This window comes from Crinia signifera, chromosome 6 (assembly GCF_055691185.1).
Source record: "Crinia signifera chromosome 6, ASM5569118v1, whole genome shotgun sequence".
In the NCBI taxonomy this organism is placed as follows: Eukaryota; Metazoa; Chordata; class Amphibia; order Anura; family Myobatrachidae; genus Crinia; species Crinia signifera.
The window spans coordinates 51,697,300-51,721,463 of NC_139222.1; the positions used below are offsets into that span (position 1 = coordinate 51,697,300).

General features: G+C 42.6%; 35 non-coding genes and 5 pseudogenes across 35 annotated transcripts; all 40 read left to right on the forward strand.

Moving 5' to 3' along the window:
- The first annotated feature begins 5,851 nt into the window (after positions 1-5,851).
- Positions 5,852-5,970, forward strand: LOC146011301 (5S ribosomal RNA; annotated as a pseudogene).
- Positions 5,971-6,315: 345 nt separating this feature from the next.
- Positions 6,316-6,434, forward strand: LOC146010442 (5S ribosomal RNA). Its single transcript, XR_014444841.1, has one exon. It is a non-coding gene; the product is annotated as a 5S ribosomal RNA (ribosomal RNA).
- A 345-nt stretch (positions 6,435-6,779) lies between these two features.
- Positions 6,780-6,888, forward strand: LOC146011743 (5S ribosomal RNA; annotated as a pseudogene).
- A 345-nt stretch (positions 6,889-7,233) lies between these two features.
- Positions 7,234-7,352, forward strand: LOC146010314 (5S ribosomal RNA). Its single transcript, XR_014444828.1, has one exon. It is a non-coding gene; the product is annotated as a 5S ribosomal RNA (ribosomal RNA).
- Positions 7,353-7,698: 346 nt separating this feature from the next.
- Positions 7,699-7,817, forward strand: LOC146013590 (5S ribosomal RNA). The gene has a single exon (XR_014446563.1). It is a non-coding gene; the product is annotated as a 5S ribosomal RNA (ribosomal RNA).
- Positions 7,818-8,163: 346 nt separating this feature from the next.
- On the forward strand, positions 8,164-8,282 carry LOC146016441 (5S ribosomal RNA). Its single transcript, XR_014449334.1, has one exon. It is a non-coding gene; the product is annotated as a 5S ribosomal RNA (ribosomal RNA).
- A 345-nt stretch (positions 8,283-8,627) lies between these two features.
- On the forward strand, positions 8,628-8,746 carry LOC146013997 (5S ribosomal RNA). The gene has a single exon (XR_014446957.1). It is a non-coding gene; the product is annotated as a 5S ribosomal RNA (ribosomal RNA).
- Positions 8,747-9,092: 346 nt separating this feature from the next.
- LOC146017380 (5S ribosomal RNA) lies at positions 9,093-9,211 on the forward strand. The gene has a single exon (XR_014450255.1). It is a non-coding gene; the product is annotated as a 5S ribosomal RNA (ribosomal RNA).
- A 346-nt stretch (positions 9,212-9,557) lies between these two features.
- Positions 9,558-9,676, forward strand: LOC146014242 (5S ribosomal RNA). Its single transcript, XR_014447193.1, has one exon. It is a non-coding gene; the product is annotated as a 5S ribosomal RNA (ribosomal RNA).
- A 345-nt stretch (positions 9,677-10,021) lies between these two features.
- Positions 10,022-10,140, forward strand: LOC146014567 (5S ribosomal RNA). The gene has a single exon (XR_014447516.1). It is a non-coding gene; the product is annotated as a 5S ribosomal RNA (ribosomal RNA).
- A 345-nt stretch (positions 10,141-10,485) lies between these two features.
- LOC146013601 (5S ribosomal RNA) lies at positions 10,486-10,604 on the forward strand. Its single transcript, XR_014446574.1, has one exon. It is a non-coding gene; the product is annotated as a 5S ribosomal RNA (ribosomal RNA).
- Positions 10,605-10,949: 345 nt separating this feature from the next.
- LOC146011272 (5S ribosomal RNA) lies at positions 10,950-11,068 on the forward strand (annotated as a pseudogene).
- A 345-nt stretch (positions 11,069-11,413) lies between these two features.
- On the forward strand, positions 11,414-11,532 carry LOC146010453 (5S ribosomal RNA). The gene has a single exon (XR_014444842.1). It is a non-coding gene; the product is annotated as a 5S ribosomal RNA (ribosomal RNA).
- Positions 11,533-11,877: 345 nt separating this feature from the next.
- LOC146016712 (5S ribosomal RNA) lies at positions 11,878-11,996 on the forward strand. The gene has a single exon (XR_014449594.1). It is a non-coding gene; the product is annotated as a 5S ribosomal RNA (ribosomal RNA).
- Positions 11,997-12,341: 345 nt separating this feature from the next.
- On the forward strand, positions 12,342-12,460 carry LOC146014604 (5S ribosomal RNA). Its single transcript, XR_014447553.1, has one exon. It is a non-coding gene; the product is annotated as a 5S ribosomal RNA (ribosomal RNA).
- A 345-nt stretch (positions 12,461-12,805) lies between these two features.
- LOC146016352 (5S ribosomal RNA) lies at positions 12,806-12,924 on the forward strand. Its single transcript, XR_014449248.1, has one exon. It is a non-coding gene; the product is annotated as a 5S ribosomal RNA (ribosomal RNA).
- Positions 12,925-13,269: 345 nt separating this feature from the next.
- On the forward strand, positions 13,270-13,388 carry LOC146015340 (5S ribosomal RNA). The gene has a single exon (XR_014448265.1). It is a non-coding gene; the product is annotated as a 5S ribosomal RNA (ribosomal RNA).
- A 345-nt stretch (positions 13,389-13,733) lies between these two features.
- On the forward strand, positions 13,734-13,852 carry LOC146015812 (5S ribosomal RNA). Its single transcript, XR_014448721.1, has one exon. It is a non-coding gene; the product is annotated as a 5S ribosomal RNA (ribosomal RNA).
- A 345-nt stretch (positions 13,853-14,197) lies between these two features.
- Positions 14,198-14,316, forward strand: LOC146014568 (5S ribosomal RNA). The gene has a single exon (XR_014447517.1). It is a non-coding gene; the product is annotated as a 5S ribosomal RNA (ribosomal RNA).
- A 345-nt stretch (positions 14,317-14,661) lies between these two features.
- LOC146013614 (5S ribosomal RNA) lies at positions 14,662-14,780 on the forward strand. Its single transcript, XR_014446586.1, has one exon. It is a non-coding gene; the product is annotated as a 5S ribosomal RNA (ribosomal RNA).
- Positions 14,781-15,125: 345 nt separating this feature from the next.
- On the forward strand, positions 15,126-15,244 carry LOC146011273 (5S ribosomal RNA; annotated as a pseudogene).
- Positions 15,245-15,589: 345 nt separating this feature from the next.
- LOC146010464 (5S ribosomal RNA) lies at positions 15,590-15,708 on the forward strand. Its single transcript, XR_014444843.1, has one exon. It is a non-coding gene; the product is annotated as a 5S ribosomal RNA (ribosomal RNA).
- A 345-nt stretch (positions 15,709-16,053) lies between these two features.
- On the forward strand, positions 16,054-16,172 carry LOC146016713 (5S ribosomal RNA). The gene has a single exon (XR_014449595.1). It is a non-coding gene; the product is annotated as a 5S ribosomal RNA (ribosomal RNA).
- A 345-nt stretch (positions 16,173-16,517) lies between these two features.
- On the forward strand, positions 16,518-16,636 carry LOC146014606 (5S ribosomal RNA). Its single transcript, XR_014447555.1, has one exon. It is a non-coding gene; the product is annotated as a 5S ribosomal RNA (ribosomal RNA).
- A 345-nt stretch (positions 16,637-16,981) lies between these two features.
- LOC146016353 (5S ribosomal RNA) lies at positions 16,982-17,100 on the forward strand. The gene has a single exon (XR_014449249.1). It is a non-coding gene; the product is annotated as a 5S ribosomal RNA (ribosomal RNA).
- A 345-nt stretch (positions 17,101-17,445) lies between these two features.
- On the forward strand, positions 17,446-17,564 carry LOC146010476 (5S ribosomal RNA). The gene has a single exon (XR_014444844.1). It is a non-coding gene; the product is annotated as a 5S ribosomal RNA (ribosomal RNA).
- A 345-nt stretch (positions 17,565-17,909) lies between these two features.
- On the forward strand, positions 17,910-18,028 carry LOC146016569 (5S ribosomal RNA). Its single transcript, XR_014449457.1, has one exon. It is a non-coding gene; the product is annotated as a 5S ribosomal RNA (ribosomal RNA).
- A 345-nt stretch (positions 18,029-18,373) lies between these two features.
- LOC146011688 (5S ribosomal RNA) lies at positions 18,374-18,492 on the forward strand. The gene has a single exon (XR_014444967.1). It is a non-coding gene; the product is annotated as a 5S ribosomal RNA (ribosomal RNA).
- A 345-nt stretch (positions 18,493-18,837) lies between these two features.
- LOC146015168 (5S ribosomal RNA) lies at positions 18,838-18,956 on the forward strand. Its single transcript, XR_014448097.1, has one exon. It is a non-coding gene; the product is annotated as a 5S ribosomal RNA (ribosomal RNA).
- Positions 18,957-19,302: 346 nt separating this feature from the next.
- Positions 19,303-19,421, forward strand: LOC146013998 (5S ribosomal RNA). Its single transcript, XR_014446958.1, has one exon. It is a non-coding gene; the product is annotated as a 5S ribosomal RNA (ribosomal RNA).
- A 345-nt stretch (positions 19,422-19,766) lies between these two features.
- LOC146015151 (5S ribosomal RNA) lies at positions 19,767-19,885 on the forward strand. The gene has a single exon (XR_014448080.1). It is a non-coding gene; the product is annotated as a 5S ribosomal RNA (ribosomal RNA).
- A 345-nt stretch (positions 19,886-20,230) lies between these two features.
- LOC146011274 (5S ribosomal RNA) lies at positions 20,231-20,349 on the forward strand (annotated as a pseudogene).
- Positions 20,350-20,694: 345 nt separating this feature from the next.
- Positions 20,695-20,813, forward strand: LOC146015140 (5S ribosomal RNA). The gene has a single exon (XR_014448070.1). It is a non-coding gene; the product is annotated as a 5S ribosomal RNA (ribosomal RNA).
- Positions 20,814-21,158: 345 nt separating this feature from the next.
- Positions 21,159-21,277, forward strand: LOC146016714 (5S ribosomal RNA). Its single transcript, XR_014449596.1, has one exon. It is a non-coding gene; the product is annotated as a 5S ribosomal RNA (ribosomal RNA).
- Positions 21,278-21,622: 345 nt separating this feature from the next.
- On the forward strand, positions 21,623-21,741 carry LOC146015560 (5S ribosomal RNA). The gene has a single exon (XR_014448478.1). It is a non-coding gene; the product is annotated as a 5S ribosomal RNA (ribosomal RNA).
- Positions 21,742-22,086: 345 nt separating this feature from the next.
- LOC146016354 (5S ribosomal RNA) lies at positions 22,087-22,205 on the forward strand. Its single transcript, XR_014449250.1, has one exon. It is a non-coding gene; the product is annotated as a 5S ribosomal RNA (ribosomal RNA).
- A 345-nt stretch (positions 22,206-22,550) lies between these two features.
- Positions 22,551-22,669, forward strand: LOC146014013 (5S ribosomal RNA). The gene has a single exon (XR_014446973.1). It is a non-coding gene; the product is annotated as a 5S ribosomal RNA (ribosomal RNA).
- Positions 22,670-23,014: 345 nt separating this feature from the next.
- On the forward strand, positions 23,015-23,133 carry LOC146016787 (5S ribosomal RNA). Its single transcript, XR_014449665.1, has one exon. It is a non-coding gene; the product is annotated as a 5S ribosomal RNA (ribosomal RNA).
- A 346-nt stretch (positions 23,134-23,479) lies between these two features.
- Positions 23,480-23,598, forward strand: LOC146016859 (5S ribosomal RNA). The gene has a single exon (XR_014449741.1). It is a non-coding gene; the product is annotated as a 5S ribosomal RNA (ribosomal RNA).
- Positions 23,599-23,943: 345 nt separating this feature from the next.
- LOC146015152 (5S ribosomal RNA) lies at positions 23,944-24,062 on the forward strand. The gene has a single exon (XR_014448081.1). It is a non-coding gene; the product is annotated as a 5S ribosomal RNA (ribosomal RNA).
- Positions 24,063-24,164: the final 102 nt, after the last annotated feature.

Sequence of the window (24,164 nt, forward strand, 5' to 3'; positions counted from 1 at the left end):
CCGAGAAGGTGAGAAGAGGGGAGTACAGAGCGGAAACCCTCCCTCGATCTGGAAGTTTACTGATCAGTGTACGCACCGGGGATGTAGCAATGTCGGGCATATTCCCTCTCCATTGTGCATTCACTGCATGTCTGAGCTGGAGGTACTTATAGAAGTACTGTCTTGGTACTGCATATTTGGCTACCATTTGGTCAAAGGAGTAAAATGTCCCGTCTTGAAAGAGGTGGCCTATCTCAGAGACACCAAATGACTTCCAGTCTGGGCCTGCCCTTAATTTGTAAAGCTCAGGGAATTTTCTATTCCTCCATATGGGAGAGCAGGAGTCTACTATTGGGTCTCCCCGTATGGTCCCCACCGTCTCCCATACTCTATGAGCCTGCTGTAAAAGGGGGGGAAGCGTCTTTAGCGTGGTTTTTGCCAGGAGGAATTGCAAGGGTGTAAAAAACAAATTTGCCCTGCTCAATAGAGCAGTAGGTAAATTCCCGTAATGCGCTGGTGTAATCCATTCAACTAATTGGGCCAGTTGTGCCGCCAAGTAATACAGCCTTAGATCTGGGAGTGCCAAGCCTCCATCACATCTAGATCGGCATAGAGTTCTAGCTGCCACCCGGGAACGTTTGCCCCCCCATATAAAGGAGACTATGTGCCTAGTAATGAGCTTAAAGCAGGAGACAGGTATATATGTGGGTGAGTTCTGCAGTACGTATAGAAATTTGGGCTGGACCGTCATTTTAATGAGGTTCACCCTGCCCGTCACCGACAAAGGGAGCGTCTGCCATGTGCGAGCTCTCTGACGTAGGTAATCAATCTGTGGAGTCAGGTTCAGGGATATAAATTCGGTGGGGGAATGGGAAATCTGGATACCTAGGTATTTAAATTGTGTGCACCAGCGTAGAGGGCCACTATAAGACAGGGGCTGCTGTGTAGTAGGAAGCAGGGGAAACACCAGCGACTTATCCCAGTTTATTCCTACCCCCGAAAATCGGGCATATTCTGTCATCAGGGCGAGTAATGCTGGGAGGGAAGAGGTCATGTCAGATAGGTACAAGATCATGTCGTCTGCGTATAACCCAATTTTTTCCTCAGTGTCGCCTACCCGAAACCCTTTAATTGAGGGGCATGCCCTGATATAGCAGGCCAGTGGCTCCACTGCAAGTGCAAAAAGCAGGGGGGAAAGGGGACACCCCTGTCTGGTTCCCCTGCCCAGCTTAAAGGAGGCCGTGGTAAAGCCGTTAACCATCACTCGGGCGGTCGGTCCAGAGTACAACAACCTGACCCATGAAAGGAAATTTGGGCCTATTCCAAACTTACTCAACACCTCCCACAAATAGCACCACTCAACTGAATCAAAAGCGCGGGCTGCGTCTAAGGAGACTACGACTGCATCCTCCATCCCCTCCCGGGCCCACTGCAGATAGGTAAAAAGGCGACGCAGGTTAAGTGTTGTCGATCTGCCGGGCATAAAGCCGGTCTGGTCAGCATGCACCACCTGGAGCACGACCGTGTTCAAACGTATTGCCAGTAATTTAGCCAGTATTTTGACATCAGTAGACAGTAAGGAGATGGGTCGATAAGAGTCAGGGGATAGTGGGTCTTTGCCAGGTTTTGGAATAAGGGCTATCAGGGCCTCTGCCATAGACGCAGGTAGTGAGCCCTGTCTCAGCAGATGGTTATAGAGGGCTAATAATCTGGGGGCAAAGAATGTTATGTGGGTTTTGTATAATTCAATGGGTAGCCCATCCACCCCCGGGGACTTAGAATTAGGAAAGGCTTTAATTGCCGCCTCCACCTCCTCCAAGGTGAAAGGGGCGTCCAAAAATTCCCTAGATTCGGTGCTCAGACTGGGGGTCCTGATCTTGTTGAGATAATTAGTCAATTCTATCGGGTTGTAGGTTACGCGGGATTCATATACCCTCTCAAAATGATTATAGAAGGAAGTCGCCACTGGGAGAGTCCCTGTACATATCACACCGTCCTCCTGCCGTACACTGTGTACTATTGTAGGTGGAAGGTTTTCCCTTGCCAAGTAAGCTAAAAATTTACCCGATCTGTCACCCTGTGTGTAGAAGTCATGCGATTGAAACAAGAGACGTCGCTTGGATTTGTCCAGCAGCATCTCGTTCCATTGTTTATGGACAATAAGCCATTCCACACGGTCCACTGCAAGCCCAGATATCAGATATTTCTGTTCAAGCTCTGTACTCCGCCTCTCCAATTCAGCCTCAGCCCTGCGGCTAAAGACCTTAAGTTGTGCAACCCGGGAGATCAACGAGCCACGCAAGAACGCCTTGAATGTATCCCAAACCAGGGAGGTCTCCCCCTCCACAGGATTATTTACAAAAAATTCCTCCCACAACGCCAACAACTCAGAGGCCGCTCCCATCTGCGTCAGCCAAAAAGGATTAAAGCGCCAGAATTTTGCGCCCCTGGTGCCCTCCAGCTCCACCTCAAGACATATTGGGGAGTGGTCAGAGACACCTCGGGGCAAATATTCAATGGCCGTCACAGAGGGGACCAGCCGTCTAGAAATCAGGGCCATATCGATACGTGAGAAGACCCCATGAGTACTTGAAAAACATGAAAAGCAGCTAGCCGTCGGATATCTTAATCTCCATACATCTACCAAGCCCACCTCTCTGACAAGTCTAGCAAAGGGTGTTGCCCCACTCCGCCCTCCTCCGGGAACAGGTCTCCACCTGTCCAAAGACTCATCCATCACCGCGTTGAAGTCCCCCACACATATAACGGCATAAGATGGGAAGTCTTGCATAAAAGTGCATGCTTTATTGATTATAGTGGGTTGGTACGGGGGTGGGTTATAAATGGCCAGCAGTACAAGGGGAGAGTCATACAGAGTGCCTGCCAGAAACACATAGCAACCTCTAGAGTCTGTTTGCACTTTTTGGCATCTGAAGCCCATACGTTTGTGTATTAACACAGAGACTCCTCTAGAGTTAGGATGAAAGACTGAGTGGAAGGACCACCCCACCCAAGGTTTTTTAAGTGCAAGTACTCGGCTACCCACAAGATGGGTCTCAAAAAGGCATGCGATCCCTGTGGAGCGAGCCCTAAGTTGGTTCATTACCAGGGTACGTTTAACTCGGTCGTTAAGACCCCTAACATTCCATCCTATAACGTTCACCATTGTATGACACAAGGGGAGGTAGTGGATAGGAGAAGGCAGCACACAATGAGAATCTCATGTCAAGCCGTCCCATTCCATCCAGCATCCAGGAGCAGATATGTAGGAACAATGCACACACTTCAATAATAATAAAAAAACTACTATATACAAGAAAATCCCAACCCACCCGGCATACCCACCCCAACATAGGTACACTTTTTCCCCCTAACATTAACCCCAAATCGACTCCTCTAAGGAGACGTTTTCAACCAAAAATAGTCAAAAAGAAATAAACCCTTAGGGGGCAACTACTATTTATGACCCAAAGAACATGGTTGTCCTGACCGAGATACAGATTCATTCGATCGGGTAGGAGAGCATATCTCTTAGTATAGAATCATCTCTAAATAACATAGCCTATACTTTAAACAATACCAGTAGGGGTGCCTGTGAAAAAAAGAAGAAAGATTATACACAGATTGGACAGTCCCCATCGGGCACACCAGGGGATCAGTTTCAGGGAGGAAGTTCCCGCGGGGCCGGCTGTGTGTCCATCCATGTCGAGGCCGCCTGGGGTGTATCAAAGAAGTGGGTACGAGTGCCAGCAACCACTCTCAGCCGTGCCGGATAAAGCATGGAATATTTCAGTTGGAGGGAGCGCAGGCGTTGTTTAACTCCAGTAAACTGAGATCGGGATTTCTGGACCTCAACAGAAAAATCTTGGAAGGCTGCCACCCGTTGACCCTCGTATTCAAGGGGACCATTTACTCTTGCTAGTCGAAGAACAGCGTCACGGTCCTTATAATGGAGAAACTTTGCAATAAATGTGCGTGGTGGTGCACCAGGAGGCAGCGGGCGTGTGGGTACTCTATGTGCCCTCTCCACTGCGAACTGTGGGGTGAAGGCGTCCTTTCCAAACAGGGATATCAGCCAAGTCTCAAGGAAGGATTCAGGGTTTGTACCCTCCGCCTTCTCAGGAAGACCAACAAATCTCACATTATTCCTCCTCAGCCTCCCCTCCATATCTGTCAGTTTCTGCTGACATGTTGACATTTGGGACTCCAGCGTGGAGAGGCGGTTGGGGATAGGTGCAGTGGTGTCCTCCAGCATAGAGATTCGGGTCTCAGTCTCTTCGACCCGGTCCCTCAATTTCTGCATATCTTGCCTTATAAAAGATATATCAATTTTTACCTCCGCAACTTTACCAGCGAGCCTCTTCTCCGAATCAGTGATGGCCTGCAAAAGTTGTGCCAGCGTTACCTCTGGGGATTCCGCCATCTCGGACTCTGGGGATGGGGCCTCAGCAGGGGGTAGTGCGGGGTCCTGTCTAGCGAATTTTGCCAGCTTTGCCGCAGCAGCTGGTGTATTTCTGCGGGACATAGGGCAGGATGAGTCTTGACAAGTAGGAAGAAAAGGAGTCCAGCAGTCCCTCACAATAGGTGTTAAATTTGTCAGTTATAGTGGCACGGTGTTAGGGCAATCAGGGTGCAGGACAGGTCATGCAGTATATTCCACTACAGGGTGTAGTAGTGGAGAGGGGAGGGGAAGACACAGGTGAAAGCTCAATATGTTAAAACAGAGGTGTAGCTGTTGAGTGGGGGTAGCACCAGCCACCACCCTATTCGTCCAGGGGGTCCTTGACAGAAAAGCAGGGTCTGTGTACAAAGCAGCTTGTAGAAAGCACCAGACGCTGCGTCTTATTCACATGTACAGACAGGCGGCCATTTTATATATACAGGGAGGGGGGGTGGGGGTCGACAGACCAAACAGGGGTGTCACTCCAGCAGGCAGTCTTTTAGTATAAACGAATAGAAAGCAGGGGGGTAGACGCTGTGCAGTAAAATATTCTTTCCCCTGTGGGTTCAGTGCCCAACAGAGGGGACCACAGTGTGCATCAGTAGCAGTCCCTGTTCATGGGGTGTGGGTCTCTCTGTGGGTCATATGACCTCAGGGGCACGCAATGGGCGCTGTGTCACCTCTAATCCCCCAACTCAAGATGGCGGCAGGTCACTCACCACTCCTCCCTTGCGGATAAAGGCTGCTGGATAATCTGCAGCCTCGTATGTCAGTGCCTCCCCGTCACTCCGTTCCGTCCCCGGCGTCTCAGAAGGGGCGCTCGATCAGAGAGGTACTCTCCTCGCGCCGCGTCTCCCTCCGGGCCTGCAGCGTCTGTACAGCGGGTCTCAGGGCTGCGGGGGGTGGCGAATCCACGATAGCGGAGGGGAGCCTTATGAGCCGCAGTCACCGCCAAGGTGTCCGCTTCCTCCCCGGCGCCGCGGTCTCTCTCCGGCGTCGCAGCGTCCCACGATGTCCTCTCCTGCAAGATGGCGCCGGGCAGCGTGTCTCAGGAGGGGCGGACGCCTCGGAGCCAAATATCAGGCGTTCTGGGTAGCACAAGCACCCCAACTCCGGGCAGCACAATCAGGGGTATGTAGGCTGGCAGAATTTAGTTATTTAGAGGTTCTCCTCGTCGACTTAGGATATGTGCAGGAGTATGCGGTCAGGAGCTTAGTAGGGACACGTCCTACTCCATATGCCGCTAGGCCACGCCCCCCGTTGAGCCTCTTTTGTAGTTTAATTTAAGACCCCCTGCTAATATCATGTCCTGTAGGTCTTTTTACATTACCAACACATGATTTTTTTCAGTAAGCCAATACAGTTAGGAAACTTTTGTATTAGCTTACCTGGTGATAGAAGTAGAAGAGGGCAAAAAAGTGCCTTTAACTCACCTATAGCCATACCACAATGTATAGGCCCAATCTCGTCTGATCTTGGAAGCTAAGCAGTGTTGGGCCTGGTTAGCACTTGGGTGGGAGACCACATGGGAACACCAGGTGCTGTAAGTTTTTTCACATTACTGGCAAATTGTTTTTATTCTCTAGCTATTTAAATAGGAAACTTTTTCTTTTTATTGCCAGCACAGACATTTGGAAGAGGTCAAACAGACACAATAGCCATCACCTAAAGACTTACCACACTGTTTAGGCCCAATTCCAACTGCTTTTGGCAGCTAAACAGTGTTGAGCCTCTTTAGTAGTTTAATTTAAGACCCCCTGCTAATATCATGTCCTGTAGGTCTTTTTACATTACCAACACATGATTTTTTTCAGTAAGCCAATACAGTTAGGAAACTTTTTTATTAGCTTACCTGGTGATAGAAGTAGAAGAGTGCATAAAAGTGCCTGTATCTCACCTACAGCCATACCACATTGGATAGGCCCAATCTCGTCTGATCTTGGAAGCTAAGCAGTGTTGGGCCTGGTTAGTACTTGGGTGGGAGACCACATGGGAACACCAGGTGCTGTAGGTTTTTTCACATTACAGGCAAATTGTTTTTATTCTCTAGCTATTTAAATTGGAAACTTTTTCTTTTTATTGCCAGTACAGACATTTGGAAGAGGTCAAACAGACACAATAGCCATCACCTAAAGACTTACCACACTGTTTAGGCCCAATTCCAACTGCTTTTGGCAGCTAAACAGTGTTGAGCCTGTTTAGTAGTTAAATTTAAGACCCCCTGCTAATATCATGTCCTGTAGGTCTTTTTACATTACCAACACATGATTTTTTTTAAGTAAGCCAATACAGTTAGGAAACTTTTTTATTAGCTTACCTGGTGATAGAACAGAAGAGGGCAAAAAAGTGCCTGTTTCTCACCTACAGCCATACAACATTGGGTAGGCCCAATCTCGTCTGACCTTGGAAGCTAAGCAGTGTTGGGCCTGGTTAGTACTTGGGTGGGGGAACACCAGGTGCTGTAGGTTTTTTCACATTACTGGCAAATTGTTTTTATTCTCTAGCTATTTAAATTGGAAACTTTTTCTTTTTATTGCCAGCACAGACATTTGGAAGAGGTCAAACAGACACAATAGCCATCACCTAAAAACTTACCACACTGTTTAGGCTTAATTCCAACTGCTTTTGGCAGCTAAACAGTGTTGAGCCTCTTTTGTAGTTTAATTTAAGACCCCCTGCTAATATCATGTCCTGTAGGTCTTTTTACATTACCAACACATGATTTTTTTCAGTAAGCCAATACAGTTAGGAAACTTTTGTATTAGCTTACCTGGTGATAGAAGTAGAAGAGGGCAAAAAAGTGCCTTTAACTCACCTACAGCCATACCACATTGGATAGGCCCAATCTCGTCTGATCTTGGAAGCTAAGCAGTGTTGGGCCTGGTTAGCACTTGGGTGGGAGACCACATGTGAACACCAGGTGCTGTAGGTTTTTTCACATTACTGGCAAATTGTTTTTATTCTCTAGCTATTTAAATAGGAAACTTTTTATTTTTATTGCCAGCACAGACATTTGGAAGAGGTCAAACAGACACAATAGCCATCACCTAAAGACTTGCCACACTGTTTAGGCCCAATTCCAACTGCTTTTGGCAGCTAAACAGTGTTGAGCCTGTTTAGTAGTTAAATTTAAGACCCCCTGCTAATATCATGTCCTGTAGGTCTTTTTACATTACCAACACATGATTTTTTTTAAGTAAGCCAATACAGTTAGGAAACTTTTTTATTAGCTTACCTGGTGATAGAAGTAGAAGAGGGCAAAAAAGTGCCTGTATCTCACCTACAGCCATACCACATTGGATAGGCCCAATCTCGTCTGATCTTGGAAGCTAAGCAGTGTTGGGCCTGGTTAGTACTTGGGTGGGAGACCACCTGGGAACACCAGGTGCTGTAGGTTTTTTCACATTACTGGCAAATTGTTTTTATTCTCTAGCTATTTAAATTGGAAACTTTTTTCTTTTTATTGCCAGCACAGACATTTGGAAGAGGTCAAACAGACACAATAGCCATCACCTAAAGACTTACCACACTGTTTAGGCTCAATTCCAACTGCTTTTGGCAGCTAAACAGTGTTGAGCCTCTTTTGTAGTTTAATTTAAGACCCCCTGCTAATATCATGTCCTGTAGGTCTTTTTACATTACCAACACATGATTTTTTTCAGTAAGCCAATACAGTTAGGAAACTTTTGTATTAGCTTACCTGGTGATAGAAGTAGAAGAGGGCAAAAAAGTGCCTGTATCTCACCTACAGCCATACCACATTGGATAGGCCCAATCTCGTCTGATCTTGGAAGCTAAACAGTATTGGGCCTGGTTAGTACTTGGGTGGGAGACCACCTGGGAACACCAGGTGCTGTAGGTTTTTTCACATTACTGGCAAATTGTTTTTATTCTCTAGCTATTTAAATTGGAAACTTTTTCTTTTTATTGCCAGCACAGACATTTGGAAGAGGTCAAACAGACACAATAGCCATCACCTAAAAACTTACCACACTGTTTAGGCTCAATTCCAACTGCTTTTGGCAGCTAAACAGTGTTGAGCCTCTTTTGTAGTTTAATTTAAGACCCCCTGCTAATATCATGTCCTGTAGGTCTTTTTACATTACCAACACATGATTTTTTTCAGTAAGCCAATACAGTTAGGAAACTTTTGAATTAGCTTACCTGGTGATAGAAGTAGAAGAGGGCAAAAAAGTGCCTTTAACTCACCTACAGCCATACCACATTGGATAGGCCCAATCTCGTCTGACCTTGGAAGCTAAGCAGTGTTGGGCCTGGTTAGTACTTGGGTGGGTGACCACATGGGAACACCAGGTGCTGTAGGTTTTTTCACATTACTGGCAAATTGTTTTTATTCTCTAGCTATTTATATTGGAAACTTTTTCATTGTATTGCCAGCACAGACATTTGGAAGAGGTCAAACAGACACAATAGCCATCACCTAAAGACTTACCACACAGTTTAGGCTCAATTCCAACTGCTTTTGGCAGCTAAACAGTGTTGAGCCTTTTTTTGTAGTTTAATTTAAGACCCCCTGCTAATATCATGTCCTGTAGGTCTTTTTACATTACCAACTCATGATTTTTTTCAGTAAGCCAATACAGTTTGGAAACTTTTGTATTAGCTTACCTGGTGATAGAAGTAGAAGAGGGCAAAAAAGTGGCATTAACTTAGCTACAGCCATACCACATTGGATATGCCCAATCTCGTCTGATCTTGGAAGATAAGCAGTGTTGGGCCTGGTTAGTACTTGGGTGTGAGACCACATGGGAACACCAGGTGCTGTAGGTTTTTTCACATTACTGGCAAATTGTTTTTATTCTCTAGCTATTTAAATAGGAAACTTTTTCTTTTTATTGCCAGCACAGACATTTGGAAGAGGTCAAACAGACACAATAGCCATCACCTAAAGACTTACCACACTGTTTAAGCCCAATTCCAACTGCTTTTGGTAGCTAAACAGTGTTGAGCCTGTTTAGTAGTTAAATTTAAGACCCCCTGCTAATATCATGTCCTGTAGGTCTTTTTACATTACCAACACATGATTTTTTTTAAGTAAGCCAATACATTTAGGAAACTTTTTTATTAGCTTACCTGGTGATAGAAGTAGAAGAGGGCAAAAAAGTGCCTGTATCTCACCTACAGCCATACCACATTGGATAGGCCCAATCTCATCTGATCTTGGAAGCTAAGCAGTGTTGGGCCTGGTTAGTACTTGGGTGGGAGACCACCTGGGAACACCAGGTGCTGTAGGTTTTTTCACATTACTGGCAAATTGTTTTTATTCTCTAGCTATTTAAATTGGAAACTTTTTCTTTTTATTGCCAGCACAGACATTTGGAAAAGGTCAAACAGACACAATAGCCATCACCTAAAGACTTACCACACTGTTTAGGCTCAATTCCAACTGCTTTTGGCAGCTAAACAGTGTTGAGCCTCTTTTGTAGTTTAATTTAAGACCCCCTGCTAATATCATGTCCTGTAGGTCTTTTTACATTACCAACACATGATTTTTTTCAGTAAGCCAATACAGTTAGGAAACTTTTGTATTAGCTTACCTGGTGATAGAAGTAGAAGAGGGCAAAAAAGTGCCTGCATCTCACCTACAGCCATACCACATTGGATAGGCCCAATCTCGTCTGATCTTGGAAGCTAAGCAGTGTTGGGCCTGGTTAGTACTTGGGTGGGAGACCACCTGGGAACACCAGGTACTGTAGGTTTTTTCACATTACTGGCAAATTGTTTTTATTCTCTAGCTATTTATATTGGAAACTTTTTCTTTTTATTGCCAGCACAGACATTTGGAAGAGGTCAAACAGACACAATAGCCATCACCTAAAGACTTACAACACTGTTTAGGCTCAATTCCAACTGCTTTTGGCAGCTAAACAATGTTGAGCCTCTTTTGTAGTTTAATTTAAGACCCCCTGCTAATATCATGTCCTGTAGGTCTTTTTACATTACCAACACATGATTTTTTTCAGTAAGCCAATACAGTTAGGAAACTTTTGTATTAGCTTACCTGGTGATAGAAGTAGAAGAGGGCAAAAAAGTGCCTTTAACTCACCTACAGCCATACCACATTGGATAGGCCCAATCTCGTCTGATCTTGGAAGCTAAGCAGTGTTGGGCCTGGTTAGTACTTGGGTGGGAGACCACCTGGGAACACCAGGTGCTGTAGGTTTTTTCACATTACTGGCAAATTGTTTTTATTCTCTAGCTATTTATATTGGAAACTTTTTCTTTTTATTGCCAGCACAGACATTTGGAAGAGGTCAAACAGACACAATAGCCATCACCTAAAGACTTACCACACTGTTTAGGCTCAATTCCAACTGCTTTTGGCAGCTAAACAGTGTTGAGCCTCTTTTGTAGTTTAATTTAAGACCCCCTGCTAATATCATGTCCTGTAGGTCTTTTTACATTACCAACACATGATTTTTTTCAGTAAGCCAATACAGTTAGGAAACTTTTGTATTAGCTTACCTGGTGATAGAAGTAGAAGAGGGAAAAAAAGTGCCTGTATTTCACCTACAGCCATACGACATTGGATAGGCCCAATCTCGTCTGTTCTTGGAAGCTAAGCAGTGTTGGGCCTGGTTAGTAATTGGGTGGGAGACCACATGGGAACACCAGGTGCTGTAGGTTTTTTCACATTACAGGCAAATTGTTTTTATTCTCTAGCTATTTATATTGGAAACTTTTTCTTTTTATTGCCAGCACAGACATTTGGAAGAGGTCAAACAGACACAATAGCCATCACCTAAAGACTTACCACACTGTTTAGGCTCAATTCCAACTGCTTTTGGCAGCTAAACAGTGTTGAGCCTCTTTTGTAGTTTAATTTAAGACCCCCTGCTAATATCATGTCCTGTAGGTCTTTTTACATTACCAACACATGATTTTTTTCAGTAAGCCAATACAGTTAGGAAACTTTTGTATTAGCTTACCTGGTGATAGAATTAGAAGAGGGCAAAAAAGTGTCTTTAACTCACCTACAGCCATACCACATTGGATAGGCCCAATCTCGTCTGATCTTGGAAGCTAAGCAGTGTTGGGCCTGGTTAGTACTTGGGTGGGAGACCACATGGGAACACCAGGTGCTGTAGGTTTTTTCACATTACTGGCAAATTGTTTTTATTCTCTAGCTATTTAAATAGGAAACTTTTTCTTTTTATTGCCAGCACAGACATTTGGAAGAGGTCAAACAGACACAATAGCCATCACCTAAAGACTTACCACACTGTTTAGGCCCAATTCCAACTGCTTTTGGCAGCTAAACAGTGTTGAGCCTCTTTAGTAGTTTAATTTAAGACCCCCTGCTAATATCATGTCCTGTAGGTCTTTTTACATTACCAACACATGATTTTTTTCAGTAAGCCAATACAGTTAGGAAACTTTTGTATTAGCTTACCTGGTGATAGAAGTAGAAGAGGGCAAAAAAGTGCCTGTATCTCACCTACAGCCATACCACATTGGATAGGCCCAATCTCGTCTGATCTTGGAAGCTAAGCAGTGTTGTGCCTGGTTAGTACTTGGGTGGGAGACCACATGGGAACACCAGGTGCTGTAGGTTTTTTCACATTACAGGTAAATTGTTTTTATTCTCTAGCTATTTAAATTGGAAACTTTTTCTTTTTATTGCCAGTACAGACATTTGGAAGAGGTCAAACAGACACAATAGCCATCACCTAAAGACTTACCACACTGTTTAGGCCCAATTCCAACTGCTTTTGGCAGCAAAACAGTGTTGAGCCTCTTTAGTAGTTTAATTTAAGACCCCCTGCTAATATCATGTCCTGTAGGTCTTTTTACATTACCAACACATGATTTTTTTCAGTAAGCCAATACAGTTAGGAAACTTTTTTATTAGCTTACCTGGTGATAGAAGTAGAAGAGGGCATAAAAGTGCCTGTATCTCACCTACAGCCATACCACATTGGATAGGCCCAATCTCGTCTGATCTTGGAAGCTAAGCAGTGTTGGGCCTGGTTAGTACTTGGGTGGGAGACCACATGGGAACACCAGGTGTTGTAGGTTTTTTCACATTACAGGCAAATTGTTTTTAATCTCTAGCTATTTAAATTGGAAACTTTTTCTTTTTATTGCCAGTACAGACATATGGAAGAGGTCAAACAGACACAATAGCCATCACCTAAAGACTTACCACACTGTTTAGGCCCAATTCCAACTGCTTTTGGCAGCTAAACAGTGTTGAGCCTGTTTAGTAGTTAAATTTAAGACCCCCTGCTAATATCATGTCCTGTAGGTCTTTTTACATTACCAGCACATGATTTTTTTCAGTAAGCCAATACAGTTAGGAAACTTTTGTATTAGCTTACCTGGTGATAGAAGTAGAAGAGGGCAAAAAAGTGCCTTTAACTCACCTACAGCCATACCACATTGGATAGGCCCAATCTCGTCTGATCTTGGAAGCTAAGCAGTGTTGGGCCTTGTTAGTACTTGGGTGGGAGACCACCTGGGAACACCAGGTGCTGTAGGTTTTTTCACATTACTGGCAAATTGTTTTTATTCTCTAGCTATTTATATTGGAAACTTTTTCTTTTTTTTGCCAGCACAGACATTTGGAAGAGGTCAAACAGACACAATAGCCATCACCTAAAGACTTACCACACTGTTTAGGCTCAATTCCAACTGCTTTTGGCAGCTAAACAGTGTTGAGCCTCTTTTGTAGTTTAATTTAAGACCCCCTGCTAATATCATGTCCTGTAGGTCTTTTTACATTACCAACACATGATTTTTTTCAGTAAGCCAATACAGTTAGGAAACTTTTGTATTAGCTTACCTGGTGATAGAAGTAGAAGAGGGCAAACAAGTGGCTTTAACTCACCTACAGCCATACCACATTGGATAGGCCCAATCTCGTCTGATCTTGGAAGCTAAGCAGTGTTGGGCCTGGTTAGTAGTTGGGTGGGAGACCACATGGGAACACCAGGTGCTGTAGGTTTTTTCACATTACTGGCAAATTGTTTTTATTCTCTAGCTATTTAAATTGGAAACTTTTTCTTTTTATTGCCAGCACAGACATTTGGAAGAGGTCAAACAGACACAATAGCCATCACCTAAAGACTTACCACACTGTTTAGGCCCAATTCCAACTGCTTTTGGCAGCTAAACAGTGTTGAGCCTCTTTAGTAGTTTAATTTAAGACCCCCTGCTAATATCATGTCCTGTAGGTCTTTTTCCATTACCAACACATGATTTTTTTCAGTAAGCCAATACAGTTAGGAAACTTTTTTATTAGCTTACCTGGTGATAAAAGTAGAAGAGGGCAAAAAAGTGCCTGTATCTCACCTACAGCCATACCACATTGGATAGGCCCAATCTCGTCTGATCTTGGAAGCTAAGCAGTGTTGGGCCTGGTTAGTACTTGGGTGGGAGACCACATGGAAACACCAGGTGCTGTAGGTTTTTTCACATTACAGGCAAATTGTTTTTATTCTCTAGCTATTTAAATTGGAAACTTTTTCTTTTTATTGCCAGTACAGACATTTGGAAGAGGTCAAACAGACACAATAGCCATCACCTAAAGACTTACCACACTGTTTAGGCCCAATTCCAACTGCTTTTGGCAGCTAAACAGTGTTGAGCCTCTTTTGTAGTTTAATTTAAGACCCCCTGCTAATATCATGTCCTGTAGGTCTTTTTACATTACCAACACATGATTTTTTTCAGTAAGCCAATACAGTTAGGAAACTTTTGTATTAGCTTACCTGGTGATAGAAGTAGAAGAGGGCAAAAAAGTGCCTGCATCTCACCTACAGCCATACCACATTGGATAGGCCCAATCTCGTCTGATCTTGGAAGCTAAGCAGTGTTGGGCCTGGTTAGTACTTGGGTGGGAGACCACCTGGGAACACCAGGTACTGTAGGTTTTTTCACATTACTGGCAAATTGTTTTTATTCTCTAGCTATTTATATTGGAAACTTTTTCTTTTTATTGCCAGCACAGACATTTGGAAGAGGTCAAACAGACACAATAGCCATCACCTAAAGACTTACAACACTGTTTAGGCTCAATTCCAACTGCTTTTGGCAGCTAAACAGTGTTGAGCCTCTTTTGTAGTTTAATTTAAGACCCCCTGCTAATATCATGTCCTGTAGGTCTTTTTACATTACCAACACATGATTTTTTTCAGTAAGCCAATACAGTTAGGAAACTTTTGTATTAGCTTACCTGGTGATAGAAGTAGAAGAGGGCAAAAAAGTGCCTTTAACTCACCTACAGCCATACCACATTGGATAGGCCCAATCTCGTCTGATCTTGGAAGCTAAGCAGTGTTGGGCCTGGTTAGTACTTGGGTGGGAGACCACCTGGGAACACCAGGTGCTGTAGGTTTTTTCACATTACTGGCAAATTGTTTTTATTCTCTAGCTATTTATATTGGAAACTTTTTCTTTTTATTGCCAGCACAGACATTTGGAAGAGGTCAAACAGACACAATAGCCATCACCTAAAGACTTACCACACTGTTTAGGCTCAATTCCAACTGCTTTTGGCAGCTAAACAGTGTTGAGCCTCTTTTGTAGTTTAATTTAAGACCCCCTGCTAATATCATGTCCTGTAGGTCTTTTTACATTACCAACACATGATTTTTTTCAGTAAGCCAATACAGTTAGGAAACTTTTGTATTAGCTTACCTGGTGATAGAAGTAGAAGAGGGAAAAAAAGTGCCTGTATTTCACCTACAGCCATACGACATTGGATAGGCCCAATCTCGTCTGTTCTTGGAAGCTAAGCAGTGTTGGGCCTGGTTAGTAATTGGGTGGGAGACCACATGGGAACACCAGGTGCTGTAGGTTTTTTCACATTACAGGCAAATTGTTTTTATTCTCTAGCTATTTATATTGGAAACTTTTTCTTTTTATTGCCAGCACAGACATTTGGAAGAGGTCAAACAGACACAATAGCCATCACCTAAAGACTTACCACACTGTTTAGGCTCAATTCCAACTGCTTTTGGCAGCTAAACAGTGTTGAGCCTCTTTTGTAGTTTAATTTAAGACCCCCTGCTAATATCATGTCCTGTAGGTCTTTTTACATTACCAACACATGATTTTTTTCAGTAAGCCAATACAGTTAGGAAACTTTTGTATTAGCTTACCTGGTGATAGAATTAGAAGAGGGCAAAAAAGTGTCTTTAACTCACCTACAGCCATACCACATTGGATAGGCCCAATCTCGTCTGATCTTGGAAGCTAAGCAGTGTTGGGCCTGGTTAGTACTTGGGTGGGAGACCACATGGGAACACCAGGTGCTGTAGGTTTTTTCACATTACTGGCAAATTGTTTTTATTCTCTAGCTATTTAAATAGGAAACTTTTTCTTTTTATTGCCAGCACAGACATTTGGAAGAGGTCAAACAGACACAATAGCCATCACCTAAAGACTTACCACACTGTTTAGGCCCAATTCCAACTGCTTTTGGCAGCTAAACAGTGTTGAGCCTCTTTAGTAGTTTAATTTAAGACCCCCTGCTAATATCATGTCCTGTAGGTCTTTTTACATTACCAACACATGATTTTTTTCAGTAAGCCAATACAGTTAGGAAACTTTTGTATTAGCTTACCTGGTGATAGAAGTAGAAGAGGGCAAAAAAGTGCCTGTATCTCACCTACAGCCATACCACATTGGATAGGCCCAATCTCGTCTGATCTTGGAAGCTAAGCAGTGTTGTGCCTGGTTAGTACTTGGGTGGGAGACCACATGGGAACACCAGGTGCTGTAGGTTTTTTCACATTACAGGTAAATTGTTTTTATTCTCTAGCTATTTAAATTGGAAACTTTTTCTTTTTATTGCCAGTACAGACATTTGGAAGAGGTCAAACAGACACAATAGCCATCACCTAAAGACTTACCACACTGTTTAGGCCCAATTCCAACTGCTTTTGGCAGCAAAACAGTGTTGAGCCTCTTTAGTAGTTTAATTTAAGACCCCCTGCTAATATCATGTCCTGTAGGTCTTTTTACATTACCAACACATGATTTTTTTCAGTAAGCCAATACAGTTAGGAAACTTTTTTATTAGCTTACCTGGTGATAGAAGTAGAAGAGGGCATAAAAGTGCCTGTATCTCACCTACAGCCATACCACATTGGATAGGCCCAATCTCGTCTGATCTTGGAAGCTAAGCAGTGTTGGGCCTGGTTAGTACTTGGGTGGGAGACCACATGGGAACACCAGGTGTTGTAGGTTTTTTCACATTACAGGCAAATTGTTTTTAATCTCTAGCTATTTAAATTGGAAACTTTTTCTTTTTATTGCCAGTACAGACATATGGAAGAGGTCAAACAGACACAATAGCCATCACCTAAAGACTTACCACACTGTTTAGGCCCAATTCCAACTGCTTTTGGCAGCTAAACAGTGTTGAGCCTGTTTAGTAGTTAAATTTAAGACCCCCTGCTAATATCATGTCCTGTAGGTCTTTTTACATTACCAACACATGATTTTTTTCAGTAAGCCAATACAGTTAGGAAACTTTTGTATTAGCTTACCTGGTGATAGAAGTAGAAGAGGGCAAAAAAGTGCCTTTAACTCACCTACAGCCATACCACATTGGATAGGCCCAATCTCGTCTGATCTTGGAAGCTAAGCAGTGTTGGGCCTTGTTAGTACTTGGGTGGGAGACCACCTGGGAACACCAGGTGCTGTAGGTTTTTTCACATTACTGGCAAATTGTTTTTATTCTCTAGCTATTTATATTGGAAACTTTTTCTTTTTTTTGCCAGCACAGACATTTGGAAGAGGTCAAACAGACACAATAGCCATCACCTAAAGACTTACCACACTGTTTAGGCTCAATTCCAACTGCTTTTGGCAGCTAAACAGTGTTGAGCCTCTTTTGTAGTTTAATTTAAGACCCCCTGCTAATATCATGTCCTGTAGGTCTTTTTACATTACCAACACATGATTTTTTTCAGTAAGCCAATACAGTTAGGAAACTTTTGTATTAGCTTACCTGGTGATAGAAGTAGAAGAGGGCAAACAAGTGGCTTTAACTCACCTACAGCCATACCACATTGGATAGGCCCAATCTCGTCTGATCTTGGAAGCTAAGCAGTGTTGGGCCTGGTTAGTACTTGGGTGGGAGACCACATGGGAACACCAGGTGCTGTAGGTTTTTTCACATTACTGGCAAATTGTTTTTATTCTCTAGCTATTTAAATTGGAAACTTTTTCTTTTTATTGCCAGCACAGACATTTGGAAGAGGTCAAACAGACACAATAGCCATCACCTAAAGACTTACCACACTGTTTAGGCCCAATTCCAACTGCTTTTGGCAGCTAAACAGTGTTGAGCCTCTTTAGTAGTTTAATTTAAGACCCCCTGCTAATATCATGTCCTGTAGGTCTTTTTCCATTACCAACACATGATTTTTTTCAGTAAGCCAATACAGTTAGGAAACTTTTTTATTAGCTTACCTGGTGATAAAAGTAGAAGAGGGCAAAAAAGTGCCTGTATCTCACCTACAGCCATACCACATTGGATAGGCCCGATCTCGTCTGATCTTGGAAGCTAAGCAGTGTTGGGCCTGGTTAGTACTTGGGTGGGAGACCACATGGAAACACCAGGTGCTGTAGGTTTTTTCACATTACAGGCAAATTGTTTTTATTCTCTAGCTATTTAAATTGGAAACTTTTTCTTTTTATTGCCAGTACAGACATTTGGAAGAGGTCAAACAGACACAATAGCCATCACCTAAAGACTTACCACACTGTTTAGGCCCAATTCCAACTGCTTTTGGCAGCTAAACAGTGTTGAGCCTCTTTAGTAGTTTAATTTAAGACCCCCTGCTAATATCATGTCCTGTAGGTCTTTTTACATTACCAACACATGATTTTTTTCAGTAAGCCAATACAGTTAGGAAACTTTTTTATTAGCTTACCTGGTGATAGAAGTAGAAGAGGGCAAAAAAGTGCCTGTATCTCACCTACAGCCATACCACATTGGATAGGCCCAATCTCGTCTGATCTTGGAAGCTAAGCAGTGTTGGGCCTGGTTAGTACTTGGATGGGAGACCACCTGGGAACACCAGGTGCTGTAGGTTTTTTCACATTACTGGCAAATTGTTTTTATTCTCTAGCTATTTATATTGGAAACTTTTTCTTTTTATTGCCAGCACAGACATTTGGAAGAGGACAAACAGACACAATAGCCATCACCTAAAGACTTACCACACTGTTTAGGCTCAATTCCAACTGCATTTGGCAGCTAAACAGTGTTGAGCCTCTTTTGTAGTTTAATTTAAGACCCCCTGCTAATATCATGTCCTGTAGGTCTTTTTACATTACCAACACATGATTTTTTTCAGTAAGCCAATACAGTTAGGAAACTCTTGTATTAGCTTACCTGGTGATAGAAGTAGAAGAGGGCAAAAAAGTGTCATTAACTCACTTACAGCCATACCACAATGGATAGGCCCAATCTCGTCTGATCTTGGAAGCTAAGCAGTGTTGGGCCTGGTTAGTACTTGGGTGGGAGACCACCTGGGAACACCAGGTGCTGTAGGTTTTTTCACATTACTGGCAAATTGTTTTTATTCTCTAGCTATTTATTTTGGAAACTTTTTCTTTTTATTGCCAGCACAGACATTTGGAAGAGGTCAAACAGACACAATAGCCATCACCTAAAGACTTACCACACTGTTTAGGCTCAATTCAAACTGCTTTTGGCAGCTAAACAGTGTTGAGCCTCTTTTGTAGTTTAATTTAAGACCCCCTGCTAATATCATGTCCTGTAGGTCTTTTTACATTACCAACACATGATTTTTTTTCAGTAAGCCAATACAGTTAGGAAACTTTTGTATTAGCTTACCTGGTGATAGAAGTAGAAGAGGGCAAAAAAGAGAATTTAACTCACCTACAGCCATACCACATTGGATAGGCCCAATCTCGTCTGACCTTGGAAGCTAAGCAGTGTTGGGCCTGGTTAGTACTTGGGTGGGTGACCACATGGGAACACCAGGTGCTGTAGGTTTTTTCACATTACTGGCAAATTGTTTTTATTCTCTAGCTATTTATATTGGAAACTTTTTCATTGTATTGCCAGCACAGACATTTGGAAGAGGTCAAACAGACACAATAGCCATCACCTAAAGACTTACCACACTGTTTAGGCTCAATTCCAACTGCTTTTGGCAGCTAAACAGTGTTGAGCCTCTTTTGTAGTTTAATTTAAGACCCCCTGCTAATATCATGTCCTGTAGGTCTTTTTACATTACCAACACATGATTTTTTTCAGTAAGCCAATACAGTTAGGAAACTTTTTTATTAGCTTACCTGGTGATAGAAGTAGAAGAGGGCAAAAAAGTGCCTGTATCTCACCTACAGCCATACCACATTGGATAGCCCCAATCTCGTCTGATCTTGGAAGCTAAGCAGTGTTGGGCCTGGTTAGTACTTGGGTGGGAGACCACCTGCGAACACCAGGTGCTGTAGGTTTTTTCACATTACTGGCAAATTGTTTTTATTCTCTAGCTATTTATATTGGAAACTTTTTCTTTTGATTGCCAGCACAGACATTTGGAAGAGGTCAAACAGACACAATAGCCATCACCTAAAGACTTACCACACTGTTTAGGCTCAATTCCAACTGCTTTTGGCAGCTAAACAGTGTTGAGCCTCTTTTGTAGTTTAATTTAAGACCCCCTGCTAATATCATGTCCTGTAGGTCTTTTTACATTACCAACACATGATTTTTTTCAGTAAGCCAATACAGTTAGGAAACTTTTGTATTAGCTTACCTGGTGATAGAAGTAGAAGAGGGAAAAAAAGTGCCTGTATTTCACCTACAGCCATACGACATTGGATAGGCCCAATCTCGTCTGTTCTTGGAAGCTAAGCAGTGTTGGGCCTGGTTAGTAATTGGGTGGGAGACCACATGGGAACACCAGGTGCTGTAGGTTTTTTCACATTACAGGAAAATTGTTTTTATTCTCTAGCTATTTATATTGGAAACTTTTTCTTTTTATTGCCAGCACAGACATTTGGAAGAGGTCAAACAGACACAATAGCCATCACCTAAAGACTTACCACACTGTTTAGGCTCAATTCCAACTGCTTTTGGCAGCTAAACAGTGTTGAGCCTCTTTTGTAGTTTAATTTAAGACCCCCTGCTAATATCATGTCCTGTAGGTCTTTTTACATTACCAACACATGATTTTTTTCAGTAAGCCAATACAGTTAGGAAACTTTTGTATTAGCTTACCTGGTGATAGAATTAGAAGAGGGCAAAAAAGTGTCTTTAACTCACCTACAGCCATACCACATTGGATAGGCCCAATCTCGTCTGATCTTGGAAGCTAAGCAGTGTTGGGCCTGGTTAGTACTTGGGTGGGGGTCCACATGGGAACACCAGGTGCTGTAGGTTTTTTCACATTACTGGCAAATTGTTTTTATTCTCTAGCTATTTAAATAGGAAACTTTTTCTTTTTATTGCCAGCACAGACATTTGGAAGAGGTCAAACAGACACAATAGCCATCACCTAAAGACTTACCACACTGTTTAGGCCCAATTCCAACTGCTTTTGGCAGCTAAACAGTGTTGAGCCTCTTTAGTAGTTTAATTTAAGACCCCCTGCTAATATCATGTCCTGTAGGTCTTTTTACATTACCAACACATGATTTTTTTCAGTAAGCCAATACAGTTAGGAAACTTTTGTATTAGCTTACCTGGTGATAGAAGTAGAAGAGGGCAAAAAAGTGCCTGTATCTCACCTACAGCCATACCACATTGGATAGGCCCAATCTCGTCTGATCTTGGAAGCTAAGCAGTGTTGTGCCTGGTTAGTACTTGGGTGGGAGACCACATGGGAACACCAGGTGCTGTAGGTTTTTTCACATTACAGGCAAATTGTTTTTATTCTCTAGCTATTTAAATTGGAAACTTTTTCTTTTTATTGCCAGTACAGACATTTGGAAGAGGTCAAACAGACACAATAGCCATCACCTAAAGACTTACCACACTGTTTAGGCCCAATTCCAACTGCTTTTGGCAGCAAAACAGTGTTGAGCCTCTTTAGTAGTTTAATTTAAGACCCCCTGCTAATATCATGTCCTGTAGGTCTTTTTACATTACCAACACATGATTTTTTTCAGTAAGCCAATACAGTTAGGAAACTTTTTTATTAGCTTACCTGGTGATAGAAGTAGAAGAGGGCATAAAAGTGCCTGTATCTCACCTACAGCCATACCACATTGGTTAGGCCCAATCTCGTCTGATCTTGGAAGCTAAGCAGTGTTGGGCCTGGTTAGTACTTGGGTGGGAGACCACATGGGAACACCAGGTGTTGTAGGTTTTTTCACATTACAGGCAAATTGTTTTTAATCTCTAGCTATTTAAATTGGAAACTTTTTCTTTTTATTGCCAGTACAGACATATGGAAGAGGTCAAACAGACACAATAGCCATCACCTAAAGACTTACCACACTGTTTAGGCCCAATTCCAACTGCTTTTGGCAGCTAAACAGTGTTGAGCCTGTTTAGTAGTTAAATTTAAGACCCCCTGCTAATATCATGTCCTGTAGGTCTTTTTACATTACCAACACATGATTTTTTTCAGTAAGCCAATACAGTTAGGAAACTTTTGTATTAGCTTACCTGGTGATAGAAGTAGAAGAGGGCAAAAAAGTGCATTTAACTCACCTACAGCCATACCACATTGGATAGGCCCAATCTCGTCTGATCTTGGAAGCTAAGCAGTGTTGGGCCTTGTTAGTACTTGGGTGGGAGACCACCTGGGAACACCAGGTGCTGTAGGTTTTTTCACATTACTTGCAAATTGTTTTTATTCTCTAGCTATTTATATTGGAAACTTTTTCTTTTTTTTGCCAGCACAGACATTTGGAAGAGGTCAAACAGACACAATAGCCATCACCTAAAGACTTACCACACTGTTTAGGCTCAATTCCAACTGCTTTTGGCAGCTAAACAGTGTTGAGCCTCTTTTGTAGTTTAATTTAAGACCCCCTGCTAATATCATGTCCTGTAGGTCTTTTTACATTACCAACACATGATTTTTTTCAGTAAGCCAATACAGTTAGGAAACTTTTGTATTAGCTTACCTGGTGATAGAAGTAGAAGAGGGCAAAAAAGTGGCTTTAACTCACCTACAGCCATACCACATTGGATAGGCCCAATCTCGTCTGATCTTGGAAGCTAAGCAGTGTTGGGCCTGGTTAGTACTTGGGTGGGCGACCACATGGGAACACCAGGTGCTGTAGGTTTTTTCACATTACTGGCAAATTGTTTTTATTCTCTAGCTGTTTAAATTGGAAACTTTTTATTTTTATTGCCAGTACAGACATTTGGAAGAGGTCAAACAGACACAATAGCCATCACCTAAAGACTTACCACACTGTTTAGGCCCAATTCCAACTGCTTTTGGCAGCTAAACAGTGTTGAGCCTCTTTAGTAGTTTAATTTAAGACCCCCTGCTAATATCATGTCCTGTAGGTCTTTTTACATTACCAACACATGATTTTTTTCAGTAAGCCAATACAGTTAGGAAACTCTTGTATTAGCTTACCTGGTGATAGAAGTAGAAGAGGGCAAAAAAGTGTCATTAACTCACTTACAGCCATACCACAATGGATAGGCCCAATCTCGTCTGGTCTTGGAAGCTAAGCAGTGTTGGGCCTGGTTAGTACTTGGGTGGGAGACCACCTGGGAACACCAGGTGCTGTAGGTTTTTTCACATTACTGGCAAATTGTTTTTATTCTCTAGCTATTTATTTTGGAAACTTTTTCTTTTTATTGCCAGCACAGACATTTGGAAGAGGTCAAACAGACACAATAGCCATCACCTAAAGACTTACCACACTGTTTAGGCTCAATTCAAACTGCTTTTGGCAGCTAAACAGTGTTGAGCCTCTTTTGTAGTTTAATTTAAGACCCCCTGCTAATGTCATGTCCTGTAGGTCTTTTTACATTACCAACACATGATTTTTTTTCAGTAAGCCAATACAGTTAGGAAACTTTTGTATTAGCTTACCTGGTGATAGAAGTAGAAGAGGGCAAAAAAGAGAATTTAACTCACCTACAGCCATACCACATTGGATAGGCCCACTCTCGTCTGACCTTGGAAGCTAAGCAGTGTTGGGCCTGGTTAGTACTTGGGTGGGTGACCACATGGGAACACCAGGTGCTGTAGGTTTTTTCACATTACTGGCAAATTGTTTTTATTCTCTAGCTATTTATATTGGAAACTTTTTCATTGTATTGCCAGCACAGACATTTGGAAGAGGTCAAACAGACACAATAGCCATCACCTAAAGACTTACCACACTGTTTAGGCTCAATTCCAACTGCTTTTGGCAGCTAAACAGTGTTGAGCCTCTTTTGTAGTTTAATTTAAGACCCCCTGCTAATATCATGTCCTGTAGGTCTTTTTACATTACCAACACATGATTTTTTTCAGTAAGCCAATACAGTTAGGAAACTTTTTTATTAGCTTACCTGGTGATAGAAGTAGAAGAGGGCAAAAAAGTGCCTGTATCTCACCTACAGCCATACCACATTGGATAGCCCCAATCTCGTCTGATCTTGGAAGCTAAGCAGTGTTGGGCCTGGTTAGTACTTGGGTGGGAGACCACCTGCGAACACCAGGTGCTGTAGGTTTTTTCACATTACTGGCAAATTGTTTTTATTCTCTAGCTATTTATATTGGAAACTTTTTCTTTTGATTGCCAGCACAGACATTTGGAAGAGGTCAAACAGACA